Source organism: Rutidosis leptorrhynchoides, chromosome 11, assembly GCF_046630445.1.
Source record: "Rutidosis leptorrhynchoides isolate AG116_Rl617_1_P2 chromosome 11, CSIRO_AGI_Rlap_v1, whole genome shotgun sequence".
In the NCBI taxonomy this organism is placed as follows: Eukaryota; Viridiplantae; Streptophyta; class Magnoliopsida; order Asterales; family Asteraceae; genus Rutidosis; species Rutidosis leptorrhynchoides.
Window position 1 is genome coordinate 182919997 of NC_092343.1, and position 21232 is coordinate 182941228.

The 21232-nt window shown below is 37.2% G+C and overlaps 1 pseudogene; it reads left to right on the top strand.

Moving 5' to 3' along the window:
• Positions 1–5646: 5646 nt before the first annotated feature.
• Positions 5647–7377, top strand: LOC139875301 (pentatricopeptide repeat-containing protein At2g13420, mitochondrial-like; annotated as a pseudogene).
• The last annotated feature ends 13855 nt before the right edge of the window (positions 7378–21232 follow it).

A 21232-nucleotide genomic window follows, 5' to 3' on the forward strand; every position in this document is an offset into this window, starting at 1 on the left:
CTTTTGAAGTGCCCGAACGTTTTGGGTAGTTTAGCCCCAAACCATGCTCGAGTGTCGTTTGGATTATAAACTATCATTTGTTGTTGGTCAAACTAGTATCACATTCATTAATGGCCTTTGTGCCTTTTTGTAGACATTAAACTCGTAGTGTGTTTTGACGAATCGTGTGGAATGGGTTACATATTTAATTGGCGCGTAAATGTGTATTATATTTATAAAAAAAAATATATCGTACGGAGTACGGGTAGGGTTGTTTCAAGTGGTATCAAAGCATGGTCTAAGGGATTTAGGCGACTTGAGATAGGTGCCTAGACTTGGACTTTATTGTGTGAGCGCTTTATGCGGGACTTGTAGGACTTTGGGTCTATTCGGGAATTGTTAGTGCCTTGGTTTATATGAACTAACCTTGTGCTAATTGTTTTGTATTGTGTTTAGCAATCATCAAGCAAGACGGACATTGTACTAGCGAGTTAATGCGACTTGCTCGCGTAACAACGATTAGCTACCGTTGTTACGAGTGCAAATCGTGTCAAACGAGTAATGTACGACGATTGTTGAGCAAGATGGGGTAGTGTGGTGTACATGTATATACTTACGTGTTATGTCTTTCGTTACATGGTTTAACCTACTTCGTTTTATAGAATGAAGATGAGAAACGGACCTGATATGATAACGGAAGTACAAGCGAGGACGTCGAGTTTTCGGCTAAGGTTGAGGCCGTCTTTAAAAAGTTAAAAGCGGATTTTATTACTGACGTCCGAAAGGTCTTCCAAGATTTGGTCGATGGGCAAGTGACCGATTTGATAAATGAACGAATGAAGGCCACTATCGAAGAGGCCCTTGATGCTAGAAACATTTGTCCTCGCGGTGAAGGAAGGCGGGACTTCCACTACAAGAATTTCAAGGATACTCAACCTCCGATGTTTAATGGGGTGAGGGATCCATTAAAAAGCACTTGTTGGATTTCCGATATCGAGGGAGCGTTCTGTACCGCGGAGTGTCCTCCCGAGAAGAAGACGAGATATGGGTCTAGCATGTTACGTGAAGAAGGCAAGTTGTGGTGGGACGATAAAATCAATTTATATGGTGAAGAGCAATGCATGAGCTTGACATGGGAGGATTTTAAGAAGGAATTCTTCCAAGAATACCGAACTTCTTCCGACCTTGATAGAATCCGGGACGAGTTGCATCATTTGCAACAAGGTTCGATGGACTTGGTTACTCTCAAGTCTACCTTTTTGGCAAAGACTCGTTTTTGCCCGGAATATGTTGGTGACAATCACAAGCTAATGAAAGATTTCTACCGTACCTTGAACGATGAGTTAAAGGGTAAGATTAGTCGGGGAATGGCTAAGACTTTTGAAGAGCTATTCGAGTTGGCTCGGGGTTTTGAAAAGGAGGTTCCGAGGAAGAGTGATTTCACTTTTTCAAATAGAAAGTTTGAAGGTTCGAGTCATTCGAACTTTTCAAATAAAAAGAATAAGAAAGGCTCCGAAAGCATAAATAGTGTGAAGAAGGGTGCTTTTGGGGGTTTCGGGCCTACGTGTTTTAATTGTAAACAAAGGGGACACATGGCCCGTGATTGTACCAATGGCCCGAACAAATTCACTTGCTATAATTGTGGTAAGGAAGGACACCGAAAGTTAGAGTGTCCCGATTTGAACAACGATAATGTTAAAAGGCTAGAGAAGGCGGTGGGTACGGCTCGAGGGCGAAACTATTTGATGATGAACGATAAAGCCAAGCAATCCCACGATGTTGTCTCAGGTACTTTCATGGTTAACTCTAATCCGGCAAGGATTTTATTTGATAGCGGTGCAAATTTGTCGTTTGTATCTCCAAAATTTGTGCCTAAACTTGATAGACCGTTAGCTAAGTTAAGTCGTCCGGTAGAAGTCGAAATAGCCGACGGCAAGACGGTGCTAGTGGTTGATGTGTGTAAGAATTGTGACGTAGTTTTTGGTGCCGAAAACTTTAAGATTGATCTTATCCCGATGACTTTGGGCGATTTTGATATCGTTGTTGGTATGGATTGGCTCGATCGAAATAGAGCCGATATTGCATGCCATGAAAAGTTTATTCGTGTGAAAACCCCAAGTGGGGGAGAGCTAATTATTTATGGCGATAAGCGAAGAAGACTTGTGCCGATATGTTCTTTCGCACGGGCACGTCGTTTTCTTGTTAGTGGTGGCATGGCTTTTCTTGCCCAAGTTGTTGATACTCGTGACGAGCCACCACCCATTCGTGAAATTCCAGTGGTTAGTGAATTCGAAGACGTTTTTTCGGATGAGTTACCGGGTGTTCCGGCGGAAAGACAAGTTGAATTTCGCATTGAGTTGGTTCCGGGAGCTACTCCCATTGCTAAAACTCCTTATCGTTTAGCACCGACGGAAATGCAAGAGTTATTAAATCAAACCCAAGAGTTGCTTGAGAAGGGTTTTATTCGGCCAAGTGCTTCGCCGTGGGGCGCTCAGGTTTTATTCGTGAAAAAGAAGGATGGTAGTATGCGGATGTGCATCGATTACCGGGAGTTGAATAAAGTGACGATCAAGAATCGTTATCCATTGCCTCGAATTGACGATTTGTTTGACCAACTCCAAGGTGCGACGTATTTCTCTAAGATCGACCTACGGTCCGGCTATCACCAAATGCGGGTCCGTGGGGAAGATATTGAGAAAATGGCTTTTCGAACGCGTTATGGGCATTTTGAGTTCGTAGTTATGCCTTTTGGTCTTACGAATGCACCAGCGGCATTCATGGATCTTATGAACCGAGTGTGCCAACCCATGTTGGACAAGTCGGTGATTGTGTTCATTGATGACATACTAGTCTACTCGAAGAGTATGAACGAACATGAACGTCATTTGCGTGAAGTATTGAAGACGTTACGAAAGGAGAAGTTGTATGCTAAGTTCTCCAAATGTGAATTTTGGCTAAGGGAGTTTCAATTCCTTGGCCACATTGTGAACAAAGACGGTATTCAAGTAGATCCGGGGAAGATAGAGACGGTGAAGAGTTGGAGACAACCGACTACGCCTACGGAGGTCCGAAGTTTTCTCGGATTGGCCGGTTATTATCGTCGGTTTATCCAAGAGTTTTCTAAGATTGCTTCTCCTTTGACTAAATTGACGAGGAAGAACGTAAGATTCAATTGGAAGAACGAGCAAGAAATCGCTTTTCAATTGTTAAAAGAGAAATTGTGTCAAGCTCCGGTGTTAGTATTGCCGGAAGGGGTAGAAGGCATGACGATTTATTGTGATGCTTCTTTAAATGGGCTCGGGTGTGTTTTGATGCAAAGAGGTAAAGTCATCGCTTACGCCTCTTGAAATGTCCCGTTCTTATTGATTAAAAACGTTCCATATTAATTGATTTCGTTGCGAGGTTTTGACCTCTATATGAGACGTTTTTCAAAGACTGCATTCATTTTTAAAACAAACCATAACCTTTATTTCATAAATAAAGGTTTAAAAAGCTTTACGTAGATTATCAAATAATGATAATCTAAAATATCTTGTTTACACACGACCATTACATAATGATTTATAATACAAATATGTTACATCGAAATTAGTTTCTTGAATGCAGTTTTTACACAATATCATACAAACATGGACTCCAAATCTTGTCCTTATTTTAGTATGCAACAGCGGAAGCTCTTAGTATTTACCTGAGAATAAACATGCTTTAAACGTCAACAAAAATAATTGGTGAGTTATAGGTTTAACCTATATATATCAAATCGTAACAATAGACCACAAGATTTCATATTTTAATACACATCCCATACATAGAGATAAAAATCATTCATATGATGAACACCTGGTAACCGACATTAACAAGATGCATATATAAGAATATCCCCATCATTCCGGGACACCCTTCGGATATGATATAAATTTCGAAGTACTAAAGCATCCGGTACTTTGGATGGGGTTTGTTAGGTCCAATAGATCTATCTTTAGGATTCGCGTCAATTAGGGTGTCTGTTCCCTAATTCTTAGATTACCAGACTTAATAAAAAGGGGCATATTCGATTTCGATAATTCAACCATAGAATGTAGTTTCACGTACTTGTGTCTATTTTGTAAATCATTTATAAAACCTGCATGTATTCTCATCCCAAAAATATTAGATTTTAAAAGTGGGACTATAACTCACTTTCACAGATTTTTACTTCGTCGGGAAGTAAGACTTGGCTACTGGTTGATTCACGAACCTATAACAATATATACATATATATCAAAGTATGTTCAAAATATATTTACAACACTTTTAATATATTTTGATGTTTTAAGTTTATTAAGTCAGCTGTCCTCGTTAGTAATCTACAACTAGTTGTCCACAGTTAGATGTACAGAAATAAATCGATAAATATTATCTTGAATCAATCCACGACCCAGTATATACGTATCTCAGTATTGATCACAACTCAAACTATATATATTTTGGAATCAACCTCAACCCTGTATAGCTAACTCCAACATTCACATATAGAGTGTCTATGGTTGTTCCGAAATATATATAGATGTGTTGACATGATAGGTCGAAACATTGTATACGTGTCTATGGTATCTCAAGATTACATAATATACAATACAAGTTGATTAAGTTATGATTGGAATAGATTTGTTACCAATTTTCACGTAGCTAAAATGAGAAAAATTATCCAATCTTGTTTTACCCATAACTTCCACTTTGAGTTTAACCATGTCCAGAGCAAGGTTCATAAACTTCAACTTTTTCTGTTTCATCATAATCATCACTCACATAAATTATAAGCTCACCATTCTTCCTAAACTCAAGTACCTCACTGAAACCACACCATCACGAAGCTTAACGGTGTAAAGTTTTGTACACAAACCATGATGAACCTTCCACACGACATTAACTGGGTTTTTAGCCTCCCTGTAGCTTTCAATCACAACAAGAGAATCCATCAGTTTAAAGAGAGATAAAAATTCGGGGGAACGTACTAAACTATCTGATAGAAACACTTCACCAATTCTTCATTTTTCAAATCAAATGAAATAATCCGATTATGTCTATTTTCCCAAGCCATAGCAAGCCTATCATAACCATGCCAATAAATAACCCCGTTTATAAAAACCTGTTGCCCCGACAAATGAACTGTTTTGTAAGGCATATCGATAGTAGATATACTTCTCCAATCCCCCGAGCTTAACGTAAACACCTCAACTTCTTCCCAAGAGACACAATATAAAGTGTCACCTCCCTGGATTTTATTTTGTCTAATCTTTACAAGCTTAGGATCACCAATGTAAGGACAAACTCCAAAACCGATAACAACATCTGAGTGCAGCGTAATCATCACATCTGGAACAACTATACCAACTGATTTCCTAATTGTTGGATTCCATAACACAACCATCTGTGTTCCATAGCCTATGCCTATATATTGAGAGAGACCAAATAAACATACAATTCCATGAGAAGAACCGATTATTTTAAGCGCCCGAAATCGATTAAGAGTTACAGGAACAGTAGGGCAACACTTGTGTTGCGGAAAACTATCATTTATCAATTATTGAAAGATAATTTAGTACTTTATCTAATTTATACCTTAAGAGTAGATGATGTGGCTGAATTTCGCGCAGGCAGTTGTCATGGATAAACTTGGAACTGTCGATGAGTGATTTCCAGGGTTTTGAAACGGATCTGAATCTAATCAGTGATTTGATTGGAAGCTTTTTGATGATTTCAGTTTGTAGGTCGAATGGTACGACATCAGACATATTAGGGTTTGAGGAGGTTTAATTCCGATGGGAGTGTGAAACTGAAATTGAGAATATACGGAGTAATTCAGAACGTCCGTTGAAAGCATATGTAGGCTTACTACGATCCAGTTATGAGATCGGGCCTGTTTTTAAATAACAGGCTTCAATACAAGATTGGTACAGCAAAATCGTCATAATAAAAAGATCATAATAATTTTAGAAGTTAACAATTGTTATTTATAAATAGTGTCACTGTAGTTATAATTTTTACATATAATTAGAACCTTAAATTTTACATCCAGAAATTACTCATATAAATAACAAATCAAACAATACAAACTGAAATGGAACTCAAGTGTGATAAATTAGCAAATGAGACACTTAACCACTATTTTGTATATCTTCTCTTTCCCTAAATTCACATATCAAACTACGATGACTTCATGAACAACAATCCAAAGAGCTTCCTAACCCTCACTATCGGATCTTCGTTTTCGGTTGTACACGGTTGGTTATTACAAAATTTATTGTTCAATTTAATTCCTATTTGTTGCCTGATTGTTTTGCCATTAGTAATCAATAGTATTTTTTTTTTTGCTGCATTTCATGATTTGCGTACATTTTCAAATAAATAGATAAAGAGCTGGATACTAAAGGAATTTAAATTACTTCGTTATTTGTTATTATGCTCATTCGCACAGTATAGTTGATTGATTATGCTCATATTCATATAAATAGGTTAGGATTGTTTTGGATTGGTTTTGCTGCTGTATGCTACTTTGAGGGGCACAATAGTGTCTAGTGACATTCGATCAAATTCAGTTTAACGCAGTTCCATTTAGCTTCTTCATTCTCGACTTTTGAACCCAAAGATGTAACATCAGAAACAGAAACAGAACCGGTAACAAAACCTTCACTTCCTTCACACGAATCATCAAACGATGCTGATTTGATTTCTCAAATGCTAATCCAGCACCATAACCCGTTCCACACCATGGAATCCTCTTTACAACTTAATGGCATCAACATATCTTCATTTCTCGTCCACCAAACACTAATTCGTTTAAAAAACATCTCCAAAATCGCATTAGCTTTCTTCTCATGGGCTAAAGATCAAGCTCATTACTCTCATGACTCCCCTGCATACGACCTCATGATTGACATTTTGGGTAAAGTCAGACAATTTGATGCGGCTTGGCAATTAATCGTTGAAATGGACCAAAACGGGGTCAACCCAACTTCAACCACTTTTTACGTGCTGATTCGTCGGCTTATATCTGCTGGTTTGACTAGACAAGCTATCCGTGCGTTTGATGATATGGGCTGTTTTGTGGTAAATGATTCTGATCAACAACCTATTGATGATTTCTATTTTCTTTTCGATACACTTTGTAAATACGGCTACCCAAAAGTCGCTACAGAGATGTTCAATAAATGGAAAAACTGGAGGTTTCAGCCCGATGCAAAGATTTACACGATTTTAGTCTACGGGTGATGTAAAATAAACAAGTCTAAGATGGCTGAAAAGTTCTTTAAAGAAATGTTAGATAATGGAATCGAGCCGAATGTGGTTACTTACAACGTTCTTTTAAACGGGATATGTCGAAGGTCTAGTTTATGTTGGAGATATGGAGAACTTTAAACAATTAGAGGGAAGATTTCAGGAAACTCACACGAAGCTTCCACGAAGTTGTTAGGAAACTCACATGTAGCTTCCACGAAGCTGTCAGGAAACTCACATGTAGCTTCCACGAAGCTGTCAAGAAACTCACATGTAGCCTCCATGAAGCTGTCTGGAAACTCACATGAAGCTTCAAGGAATTGTTTTTTAGCTTAATCCTTAAACCATTCTATAAATAGACCCTCTTGTAACTCATTGTAAACACACCACAAATATTCAGTAAATACATTCTCTAGTTGGTCCGTGGACTAAAACAATCACAACGATTGCATATAACCACGTTATCTCTTGTGTCGATTTACATTTCTTGCATTTATAATCTTTCTTTCATTAAGTGGGTTAGTAAACTTGTAGAATTAGTATCGGTGAGTGATCTTGTTGAATCACTTGCGTTGTTTTGGGTCCTAATATCCTTACAATTGGTATCAGAGCACAAGGTTTCGTTAAGGGAACGATGGCGGAACACGGAAAGTTTAGAATCGACCGATTCGATGGGAGAGACTTTGGTTTCTGGAAGATGCAAATTGAAGATTACTTGTATCAAAAGAAGCTACATCAACCTATGTTAGAGACCAAGCCCGAAAGCATGAGCGATGCCGATTGGACGCTTTTGGATCGTCAAGCTTTGGGTGCGATTCGTCTTTCTCTTGCTAAGAACGTTGCATACAATGTTGTGAATGAGAAGACGACGTTTGCTTGCTTAAAAGCACTCTCTAACATGTATGAGAAACCTACCGCTTCTAATAAGGTTTTTCTCATGCGACAATTGTTCAATACGAAGATGAAGGAAGGTACGAGTACAACGGATCATATCAACGAGTTCAACAACATCATATCGAGATTAGCATCGGTAGATATTGTGTTTGATGATGAGTTAAAGGCACTAATCTTGCTTTCATCATTACCGGAAAGTTGGTCGGGTACGGTTACCGCAGTTAGTAGCTCTACGGGAACTACTAAGCTAGCGTTTGAAGGAATAAGGGATTTGATTCTTGGTGAAGATACTCGTAGGAGAAACTCGGGGGAATCGACATCCGGTTCTTTGTTAAGTACCGACAACCGTGGTAGGAAAATTGATCGCGGTGAGAATAAGGGTCGAAAGAAGTCTAAGAAGAGGTATCCATTGAAAGATAGAAGTGAAGCTGTTTGTTGGGGTTGCAATCAAAAAGGACACTTTCAAAGGAATTGTAAAAATGGTCCGACGAAATGTGTGAACTTGACCGAGGAAGAAAGTGATGATGTACTTTTATGTAGTGTTGAAAATTCTACGGAGTCTTGGATTTTGGATTTGGGAGATTCGTTTCATGCTACTCATGTCAAAAGCATGATGAAGAATTTTCGTCCATATCAAGGCAAGGTGAGATTGGCGGACGACAAACAACTCAATATAGAGGGCATTGGAGATGTTGTATTGAAGACTACTCTTGGTTCAAATTGGACCTTGAAAAACGTAAGGTACATTCCTAAATTAAAAAGGAAACTTATTTCGGTTGGTCAATTAGATGATGAAGGTAACGCGGTTACTTTTGAAAACCGCCAATGGAAGGTGGTTAAGGGTAGTTGTATTGTGGCCCGTGGACATAAAAGGGGAACTCTTTATATGGTTGAAGTGTTTGATGAAGACACGGTGGTTGCTACGGTTAATGTTGAGTCTGAATCAACTCTATGGCACCGAAGACTCGGGCATATGAGTGAGAAGGGTATGAAGATGTTTGTTTCGAGTGGGAGAATTCCGGATTTGAAAAAGGTAGAACTTGGGTTTTGCGGACCAGGTGTATATGGGAAGCAAAAGAAGGTGACTTTTGGGATATCGGGAAATGCTCCTAAGTTGGAGAAATTGGAGCTTGTTCATATGGATGTATTTGATCCAACCAATGTAGAATCACATGAAGGTTCTCGCTATTATGTCACCTTCATTGACGACTCCACTCGAAAGGTATGGGTTTATTTTCTTAAAGCTAAATCTGATGTATTTAATACATTTGTGAAGTGAAAAGCTATGGTAGAAAATGAGACTAACTTGAAGGTCAAGTGCTTGAAGTCGGATAATGGAGGGGAAAATGGTAGTCTTGAGTTTAAAGACCATTGTGCAAAGATCGGTATTAGAATGTTGAAAACGGTACTGGAGACACCGCAACACAATGGGGTCGCCGAACGTATGAATCGTACGTTAAATGAAAGGGTTAAGAGTATGAGACTACATGCCGGTTTGCCTAAGATGTTTTGAGCGGATGCGGTAAATACGGCAGCTTATTTGATAAATAGGGGACCCTCAACAACGTTGGGTTTCCGAATTCCCGAGGAAGAATGGCAAGGTAAGAAGGTGAGTTATAATCACCTTAGGATCGTTGGGTGTAATGCTTATGTGAAGACCAAAGATGCGGATAGAGACAAACTTGAGGCTAAGTCAAAGAAGTGTATTTTCATAGGCTACGGGTCGGATGAAATGGGTTATCGTTGTTGGGATAACGAAGCTAGAAAAGTAATTCATTCTCGCGATGTTACTTTTGATGAAGATTCGGTCTATGGCAAACCGGAAACGGGGAGTCCTAAACCGGGTCATGTTACTTTTGACGATGTTTCTATTGATGATCTTACAGGTTCTAGTGGGAGTACGGGAAACAATGAATTGCCAATGAACGGTGAGGCGTCGAAAAATGCTAATGATGGGGATGGTTCGGAAAGCGGTGATGATTTCGAACATAGTGCGAGTTCTAGTGATGAGGAGGATACAAATGAAACCGGTCCAACCATTTCGGTTACTCATACACTAAGACGCTCGACTAGAGTGCCCAAACCTAATCCTAGGTATTCTCCATCAGCAAACTACTTGCTCTATACCGAGAATGGTGAACCTGAAAGTTACTTTGAGGCAAGGAAGACAAAAGAATCCATACAATGGGAGCTTGCCATGAAAGAAGAGATGGGGTCACTTGAGAAGAATAAAACTTGGTCACTAGTGAAGTTACCTCATGATAAAAGGGCGTTGTAAAGTAAATGGGTGTATCGAATCAAGAATGAGTTGGATGGCAAGAAAAGGTATAAGGCTCGTTTGGTGGTTAAAGGCTTTCAACAAAAGAAAGGAGTTGACTACCAAGAGATATTTACACCGGTGGTGAAGATGACTACTATTCGTTTGGTACTTTCTATGGTTGCATCTGAGGACTTACATCTAGAGCAACTAGATGTGAAGACCGCATTCTTACATGGTAACCTTGATGAAGAGATCTATATGAGGCAACCCGAGGGTTTTGAGGTAAAGGGTAAAGAGAAGTGGGTTTGTAAGCTAAAGAAAAGTTTGTATGGATTGAAGCAAGCACATCGGCAATGGTACTTGAAGTTTGATGAGTTTATGAAGAAGATTGGTTTCTTAAGTTGTGAAGCGGATCACTGTTGCTACTTGAAGAAATTCAAGTCTTCTTATATAATCTTATTATTGTATGTTGATGACATGTTACTTGCAGGTTCCAACATGTCCGAAATTAACAAGTTGAAGGGATTACTTTCCCGTGAATTCGAGATGAAAGATCATGGTGGTGCTAGGCAAATACTTGGCATGAGTATTGTGTGTGATCGTGTGAAAGGTACTCTATACTTGTCTCAATCCAAATATATTGAGATAGTAGTAGAGAGGTTTAATATGGAGAATTCAAAGGCTCGTTCTATGCCTTTGGATAGCACGATTAAGTTATCAAAAAGTCAACCACCAAAGACGGTAAAAGACAAAACGGATATGGAAAAGGTTCCATATGCATCGGCCGTGGGTAGTATTATGTATGCCATGGTTTGTACAAGACCCGATATTGCTCAAGCAGTGGGAGCTGTAAGTCGTTATATGTCTAATCCGGGGAAAGAGCATTGGGAAGCGGTAAAATGGTTACTTCGTTATTTGAAAGGTACTTCTAATATGGGATTGTGCTTCTCTAAAAGCAATGTCATACTTAGTGGTTATGCGGATGCTAATTTGGGTGGATGTGACGATTCGGGGAAAAGCACTACGGGTTATGTTTTCACAATAGGGAAGACGGCGGTTAGTTGGATGTCTCGACTACAAAAGAGTGTTGCTATGTCAACTACCGAGGCCGAATATATGGCTATTGCAGAAGCTTCTAAAGAGCTTGTTTGGTTGAAGAACTTCTTAGGTGAGTTGGGTAAAAGACAAGACTATTGCGTCTTGTATTGTGATAATCAAAGTGCAATACATATTGGGAAGAATCCGGTGTTTCATAGTCGTACGAACCACATCAAGATAAGGTATCATTTTATTCGACAACATATAAATGATGGTACTTTATTATTGGAGAAATCTTTGGTACGAAGAATCCTTCTGATATGTTTACTAAGGTTGTTACGATAGAGAAATTGAGGTTTTGCATTACCTCAATTGGTCTTCTAATGAATTGATGAGAGAAGACCCCAACTAGAGAATTAGAGAGTTAATGTTTCAATTCTAACAAGTAGTGTTGAAGACCTTGTATCGAAAGTCTGCACATCCGAAGTATGTGTTGAGTGTGTGTGTCCCAAATGGAGTTTGGCGGTATAATGGTGGTTTAACGTTCATGGTTAGATCGTTGATATTTTGGGTTGACGAAGGTTGGGTTTGTTCAAAGTCTCCAAGTGGGAGATTGTTGGAGATATGGAGAACTTTAAACAATTAGAGGGAAGATTCCAGGAAACTCACACGAAGCTTCCACGAAGTTGTTAGGAAACTCACATGTAGCTTCCACGAAGTTGTTAGGAAACTCACATGTAGCTTCCAAGAAGCTGTCAGGAAACTCACATGTAGCCTCCATGAAGCTATTAGGAAACTCACATGAAGCTTCAAGGAATTGTTTTTTAGCTTAATCCTTAAACCATTCTATAAATAGACCCTCTTGTAACTCATTGTAAACACACCACAAATATTCAGTAAATACATTCTCTAGTTGGTCTGTGGACTAAAGCAATCACAACGATTGCATATAACCACGTTATCTCTTGTGTCGATTTACATTTCTTGCATTTATAATCTTTCGTTCATTAAGTGGCTTAGTAATCTTGTAGAATTACTATCGGTGAGTGATATTGTTGAATCACTTGCGTTGTTTTGGGTCCTAATATCCTTACAACTGGTATCAGAGCACAAGGTTTCGTTAAGGGAACGATGGCGGAAGACGGAAAGTTTAGAATCGACCGATTCGATGGGAGAGACTTTGGTTTCTGGAAGATGCAAATTGAAGATTACTTGTATCAAAAGAAGCTACATCAACCTCTGTTAGAGACCAAGCCCGAAAGCATGAGCGATGCCGATTGGATGCTTTTGGATCGTCAAGCTTTGGGTGCGATTAGTCTTTCTCTTGCTAAGAACGTTGCATACAATGTTGTGAATGAGAAGACGACGTTTGCTTGCTTAAAAGCACTCTCTAACATGTATGAGAAACCTACCGCTTCTAATAAGGTTTTTCTCATACGACAATTGTTCAATACGAAGATGAAGGAAGGTACAAGTGCAACAGATCATATCAACGAGTTCAACAACATCATATCGAGGTTAGCATCGGTAGATATTGTGTTTGATGATGAGTTAAAGGCACTAATCTTGCTTTCATCATTACTGAAAAGTTGGTCGGGTACGGTTACCGTAGTTAGTAGCTCTATGGGAACTACTAAGCTAGCATTTGAAGGAATAAGGGATTTGATTCTTGGTGAAGATACTCGTAGGAGAAACTCGGGGGAATCGACATCCGATTCTTTGTTAAGTACCGACAACCGTGGTAGGAAATTTGATCGCGGTGAGAAGAAGGGTAGAAAGAAGTCTAAGAAGAGGTATCCATCGAAAGATAGAAGTGAAGCTGTTTGCTGGGGTTGCAATAAAAAAGGACACTTTCAAAGGAATTGTAAAAATGGTCCGGCGAAAGGTGTGAACTTGACCGAGGAAGAAAGTGATGATGCACATTTATGTAGTGTTGAAAATTCTATGGAGTCTTGGATTTTGGATTCGGGAGCTTCGTTTCAGGCTACTCATGTCAAAAGCATGATGAAGAATTTTCATCCATATCAAGGCAAGGTGAAATTGGCGGACGACAAACAACTCAATATAGAGGGCATTGGAGATGTTGTATTGAAGACTACTCTTGGCTCTAATTGGACCTTGAAAAACGTAAGGTACATTCCTAAATTAAAAAGGAAACTTATTTCGGTTGGTCAATTAGATGATGAAGGTAACACGGTTACTTTTGAAAACCGCCAATGGAAGGTGGTTAAGGGTAGTTGTATTGTGGCCCGTGGATATAAAAGGGGAACTCTTTATATGGTTGAAGTGTTTGATGAAGACACATTGGTTGCTACGGTTAATGTTGAGTCAAAATCAACTCTATGGCACCGAAGACTCGGGCATATGAGTGAGAAGGGTATGAAGATGCTTGTTTCGAGTGGGAGAATTCCGGATTTGAAAAAGGTAGAACTTGGGTTTTGCGGACCATGTGTATATGGGAAGCAAAAGAAGGTGACTTTTGGGAAATCGGGAAATGCTCCTAAGTTGGAGAAATTGGAGCTTGTTTATACGGATATATTTGGTCCAACCAATGTAGAATCACATGGAAGTTCTCGCTATTATGTCACCTTCATTGACGACTCCACTCGAAAGGTATGGGTTTATTTTCTTAAAGCTAAATCTGATGTATTTAATACATTTGTGAAGTGAAAAGCTATGGTAGAAAATGAGACTAACTTGAAGGTCAAGTGCTTGAAGTCGGATAATGGAGGGGAATATGGTAGTCTTGAGTTTAAAGACCATTGTGCAAAGCTCGGTATTAGAATGTTGAAAACGGTACCGGAGACACCGCAACACAATGGGGTTGCCGAACATATGAATCGTACGTTAAATGAAAGGGCTAAGAGTATGAGACTACATGCCAGTTTGCCTAAGATGTTTTGGGCGGATGCGGTAAATACGGCGGCTTATTTGATAAATAGGGGACCCTCAACACCGTTGGGTTTCCGAATTTCCGAGGAAGAATGGCAAGGTAAGAAGGTGAGTTATAATCACCTTAGGATCTTTGGGTGTAATGCTTATGTGAAGACCAAAGATGCAGATAGAGACAAACTTGAGGCCAAGTTAAAGAAGTGTATTTTCATAGGCTACGGGTCGGATGAAATGGGTTATCGTTGTTGGGATAACAAAGCTAGAAAAGTAATTCGTTCTCGCGATGTTACTTTCGATGAAGATTCGGTCTATGGCAAACCGGAAACGGGGAGTCCTAAACCGGGTCATGTTACTTTTGACGATGTTTCTATTGATGATCTTACAGGTTCTAGTGGGAGTACGGGAAACAATGAATTGCCAATGAACGGTGAGGCGTCGGAAAATGCTAATGACGGGGATGGTTCGAAAAGCGGTGATGATTTCGAACATAGTGCGAGTTCTAGTGATGAGGAGGATACAAATGAAACCGGTCCAGCCATTTCGGTTACTCATACACTAAGACGCTCGACTAGAGTGCCCAAACCTAATCCTAGGTATTCTCCATCAGCAAACTACTTGCTCTATACCGAGAATGGTGAACCCGAAAGTTACTTTGAGGCAAGGAAGACAAAAGAATCCATACAATGGGAGCTTGCCATGAAAGAAGAGATGGGGTCACTTAAGAAGAATAAAACTTGGTCACTAGTGAAGTTACCTCATGATAAAAGGGCGTTGCAAAGTAAATGGGTATATCGAATCAAGAATGAGTTGGATGGCAAGAAAAGGTACAAGGCTCGTTTGGTGGTTAAAGGTTTTCAACAAAAGAAAGGAGTTGACTACCAAGAGATATTTTCACCGATGGTGAAGATGACTACTATTCGTTTGGTACTTTCTATGGTTGCATCTGAGGACTTACATCTAGAGCAACTAGATGTGAAGACCGCATTCTTACATGGTAACCTTGATGAAGAGATATATATGAGGCAACCCGAGGGCTTTGAGGTAAAGGGTAAAGAGAAGTGGGTTTGTAAGCTAAAGAAAAGTTTGTATGGATTGAAGCAAGCACATCGGCAATGGTACTTGAAGTTTGACGAGTTTATGAAGAAGATTGGTTTCTTAAGTTGTGAAGCGGATCACTGTTGCTACTTGAACAAATTCAAGTCTTCTTATATAATCTTATTATTGTATGTTGATGACATGTTACTTGCAGGTTCCAACATGTCCGAAATTAACAAGTTGAAGGGATTACTTTCCCGTGAATTCGAGATGAAAGATCTTGGTGGTGCTAGGCAAATACTTGGCATGAGTATTGTGCGTGATCGTGTGAAAGGTACTCTATACTTGTCTCAATCCAAATATATTGAGAAAGTATTAGAGAGGTTTAATATGGAGAATTCAAAGGCTCGTTCTATGCCTTTGGGTAGCACGATTAAGTTATCAAAAAGTCAATCACCAAAGACGGTAAAAGACAAAACGGATATGGAAAAGGTTCCATATGCATCGGCCATGGGTAGTATTATGTATGCCATGGTTTGTACAAGACCCGATATTGCTCAAGCAGTGGGAGTTGTAAGTCGTTATATGTCTAATCCGGGGAAAGAGCATTGGGAAGCGGTAAAATGGTTACTTCGTTATTTGAAAGGTACTTCTAATATGGGATTGTGCTTCTCTAAAAGCAATGTCATACTTAGAGGTTATGCAGATGCTAATTTGGGTGGATGTGACGATTCGGGGAAAAGCACTACGGGTTATGTTTTCATAATAGGGAAGACGGCGGTTAGTTGGATGTCTCGACTACAAAAGAGTGTTGCTTTGTCAACTACCGAGGCCGAATATATGGCTATTGCAGAAGCTTCTAAAGAGCTTGTTTGGTTGAAGAAATTCTTAGGTGAGTTGGGTAAAAGACAAGACTATTGCGTCTTGTATTGTGATAATCAAAGTGCAATACATCTTGGGAAGAATCCGGTGTTTCATAGTCATACGAACCACATCAAGATAAGGTATCATTTTATTCGACAACATATAAATGATGGTACTTTATTATTGGAGAAAATCCTTGGTACGAAGAATCCTACTGTTATGTTTACTAAGATTGTTACGACAGAGAAATTGAGGTTTTGCATTACGTCAATTGGTCTTCTAATGAATTGATGAGAGAAGACCCCAACTAGAGAATTAGAGAGTTAATGTTTCAATTCTATCATGTAGTGTTGAAGACCTTGTATCGAAAGTCTGCTCATCCGAAGTATGTGTTGAGTGTGCGTGTCCCAAATGGAGTTTGGTGGTTTAACGTTCTTGGTTAGATCGTTGATATTTTGGGTTGACGAAGGTTGGGTTTGTTCAAAGTCTCCAAGTGGGAGATTGTTGGAGATATGGAGAACTTTAAACAATTAGAGGGAAGATTCCAGGAAACTCACACGAAGCTTCCACGAAGTTTTTAGGAAACTCACATGTAGCTTCCACGAAGTTGTTAGGAAACTCACATGTAGCTTCCACGAAGCTGTTAGGAAACTCACATGTAGCCTCCATGAAGCTGTCAGAAAACTCACATGAAGTTTCAAGGAATTGTTTTTTAGCTTAATCCTTAAACCATTCTATAAATAAACCCTCTTGTAACTCATTGTAAACACACCACAAATATTCAGTAAATACATTCTCTAATTGGTCCGTGGACTAAAGCAATCACAACGATTGCATATAGCCACGTTATCTCTTGTGTCGCTTTACATTTCTTGCATTTATAATCTTTCGTTCATTAAGTGGGTTCGTAATCTTGTAGAATTACTATCGGTGAGTGATCTTGTTGAATCACTTGCGTTGTTTTGGGTCCTAATATCCTTACAGTTTACACCCTGATAGATGATTTGAGAGAACAATCCAAGCAGCAGAAAACTTGCAGCACAAAAATAATCACAAGCTAGACAAGCAGCAAACTAATGCATCTAGAATTTATGTTGCATTTATGCTGGTATTTAATGTTTTTTATATTTTCAATATAAAAAAGTAAGTTTTGTTTGTCCTATGTCCGTGGGGTTAATATGTAATCGGTATAAGTCAGTCACAAAAACAGTCAAAGTCATGGTTGGTCTCGGCTAGTCTTTGAATTTGACGATTAATCCTTACAAGATTTTGACCGACAATTCCCGACTCATGACTTTTACAACATTATTTTCCACATATTAATTTGCTACAAACGTTTATTGAAAGAAAATAAACGGAAGCTTATTGATGATTTCTGTTTGGATGTCGAACTGTACGAGTTCAGACATACTGATTTTGATTTTGAATTGGAAATGAATTTGGGAATGTTTATTTTTAGGGTTTGAAAATGGTAGTTCCAAGAGCTTTTAACATATATCCCCGCAATAAACATCAAAATTACATATTTCCCCAGCTAAATACCTTAATACCTTATTATCATATATACCTAAATAAACCTTAAATCTCTCATATTTACCCATTTTATTAATTTAATCATAATTAGTACACTAAAAAGTCTATATTCTGAATTCAGTTCCAATTATACCCTTCTCTTTTAGGGAAACAAAAGCGTACTTAGTATGTGCAAAGCATACTTAGTAAAGTGCTTTTGTCAGTATTCACCGTGAAAGTTTGCTGCAATTTCATTGAATTGAAGTTAGAAGAAAATAAATTTAATCATCGTGGGTGAGAGGATGGATCGATTCATTTATTCGAAAGCACGGTACGATTTAATATTTTGATATAAAAAAATATGATTTCCAGAAAATTAATGAAATCCTTTCGATGATTAATTTGGAGGTATTGGATATACAGAATAAGCCATTCGAGAGAAAAGGATTTTGCACCTTCATAACAATTGATTTTGATATGAAAAATACATGATCCGTCAATCAAATATAAAAAAAAAATCAATTTGTAAAGTTATTGATGTATCTCAGTTTAAACTAACATGCACTCGAGTCTTAAATTAGTCATTCATCTTTTAATTGTCTAACATTATTTATGCGTGATAACATAACTAGCTTTTAAGAGCCCGTGCGTTGCACGGAGGGCCCTAATGAAAAAAAAGTATATAAATCGAAATGAAGTTATTAACAAACAACATAACATCATTCATCGTCCATATTAAAGATGTAGCTTGACTTTTAAACAAAAATGTTTTGCATTTAACCAATCCAAGTAAGTTCATTCAATGAATGATGTAAAAATTATTGAAGTCTATGACAAATTATTGTAAAAGAAACTGAAATATACGCACAACACTTTAGTTGTTGGAAACGTCATAGTAGTAAAAAGTACGGTACTTGCAGCAGTACTTGAAAGAACATGTTGAACCAGGTTTTAGTTCATTTTGTTTTCTGAAAGCTGTGAATCCGTAAGACACGCATATGTTTGGTTTTTTCTTCTTCAGTTCTTCTTTCAACTTCCACTTGAATTTTCTGTTATCCAAATCTCTGCATTTAACTGTTTTACTAGCCTGGTAGAAACATCAGCTTGTTCGGCAGACGCTACAGTAATCAAGTAAAGTAAACAATGATTATATATTAGTTGATGAAATAGACAATTTTATGTTATTTTAAAAGTTTTTATTTTCATTCGAGAAATGTGAATATTTAATGTGCTTACCAAAACATTACCGCGTGGTACAACCATTTTGCATTCCCATACGTAGTCTTCTCTTTGCAATTTAGTAGGCAGATCCATTTCAGCGATTTGATCTAAAAAAATGCTTGTATCTTCACAACCAAAATGGTTATAGATTTTAAGCTCTATATTAAGTTCATCTAGTGCGTAAAAGATGAGACAATCTCCCTCCTTAATTTTTAGATCAACGATCATTTCTTGCCAGCCTTTATTTATGATTAGCTTTCCTTCAATAACTGATATTCCCAATTTTGTCTTGTATGAACCATGATAGTGCACTATAAGGTGATCCGTTGGGTTCAATCTTCCTTTATATACCCACAAGCATTTTTTTTTTTTAAATCTATTACATAACAAATGTTTATATTTAGGTTAACATCTACTTATAGACAATGCGTACTCAATAAATGAACTTATACTCTGAAATTAAAAAATACTAAAAATAATTTAGAATACTTATTTAAGCAAATCATACCAATTGACTTTGATTCGTATCAACAATGAATGCCATGAAGGAAGGAAATCTTCTGTACGGTGCAAGCTCAAACAGTATTCTTTGAATTTCCAAAACTTTAATCCACTTTCTGGTTATATTAAACCAATTTTTGGGAACCATTTTTCTTGAATATATAAGTATCTCGAAATTTCCTTTGTCTAAAGCAGTAACGCATAGAATATCATGATTTTCAATGTTAAGATCATTGATGATTTTTTCCCATCCAAGAGTTAAATATAATGTATTATTCCGTAGTTCGAAACCCACTTCTGCGTTATATCCTTGTAATGAGTGTATCCATGCGTTATGATTAGGTAGTGAGTCATTATAAAACAGTTTCAGCCAAATGATTGGCAATGGCTGTTATAAAGAAATTGTTAAAATTAAAAAATTTGTTGTAGTTATTAACAACTATTTTTTAAAAAGTTATTAGTAATTCATACCAGTTCATGCTGCACTTGATTAGCCATTTTATGAATGAACGAATATAGATGCAGCTTGGTTTCCATAGAAGACATGATGTTACCTATATACCTGTTTAATTGTACACATATTTAGTACTAAACAATGTATATTTAGATATAGTTAATAAAATTGAATTTGTATGTGATCCTAATCGTTTATGATTAATTGTCATTTTAATAATTATACCCAAAAATTGAACTCTTACTAAACAGTAGGTTAGTTAAATGTATACATTTTTTCAATAGTTTAAATTGTATATTAGTACTAAATGATTAGGATTTATAATTAAATAAAAATAATAATATCTGATTATGATCCTTCATCTGCTTAACCTACTCAAAAGTACCAGTTTTAATAAGGGACGGTTCGATTTATGTCAACAGATATTCATATTTGTTAACAATTCATTATTTTAATCTTTTATACAATGACCTGAAAAATACAATTAATTTAACACAATAAACGGTTAATATTTTTTATAAAAACTAAATTAAAATAAAACGATATAATATAAACATCAAATAAAATTGAGAACAATACCTGAAGAATATTTTATTTCAACATAAACATACCTTATGAAGCTTTATTGATAGTATCCTGTTGATTGAATGAAATAGTTGAACGAATTGCTCATGCGATGTTGTTTGCGTTTTAAAGAAGATAGCAGTTTTGTTTTTAGGGTTTATTTGGGGTAAAATATTGGACACCGTAATGTATTATACTTTTTTCACATTTAGTATTTAAAACGGTAAATGTTTTGTATATATTTGGCGGGCCTGAAAATTATAACCCATTGGGCCGTATTATCATTGTTTTGATGTTTGATTTTTTTTTTCCTTCTGTAATTTACTGCATAATGATAACTTGTTGAGATGAATTTCAAAAACAGTTTATTTATTAGACTTGTGTCCTAGGTAATGATATGTATAATAAATAAAAATAAAAAAAATGAATTTTATGAAGTTGTTCAGCTACATTCACAATTATTAGTTGATCGATTTTAAAAACTACCAATGTTAGTCATTTTTTAGTGGTTTGTAGTTTATTTAGTTTGTATAATGATAATTAGTTGAAGTCAAAGAATTGTGTCAGTATGAAAGCTATACTTTTCCTATTTCTTATTTACTTAATAGTGTCACTACTATTGTTGTAATCTTTAGTTGATTTTTTTATATATTGAGAAATACAACTTTATGTATTACTTTTCTTAATTTATAGACAACTTGTACCACTGTATGATTTGTAAGTAAAGCTCAAGCATCCATGAATTTTGTAGAAAAGAAGAA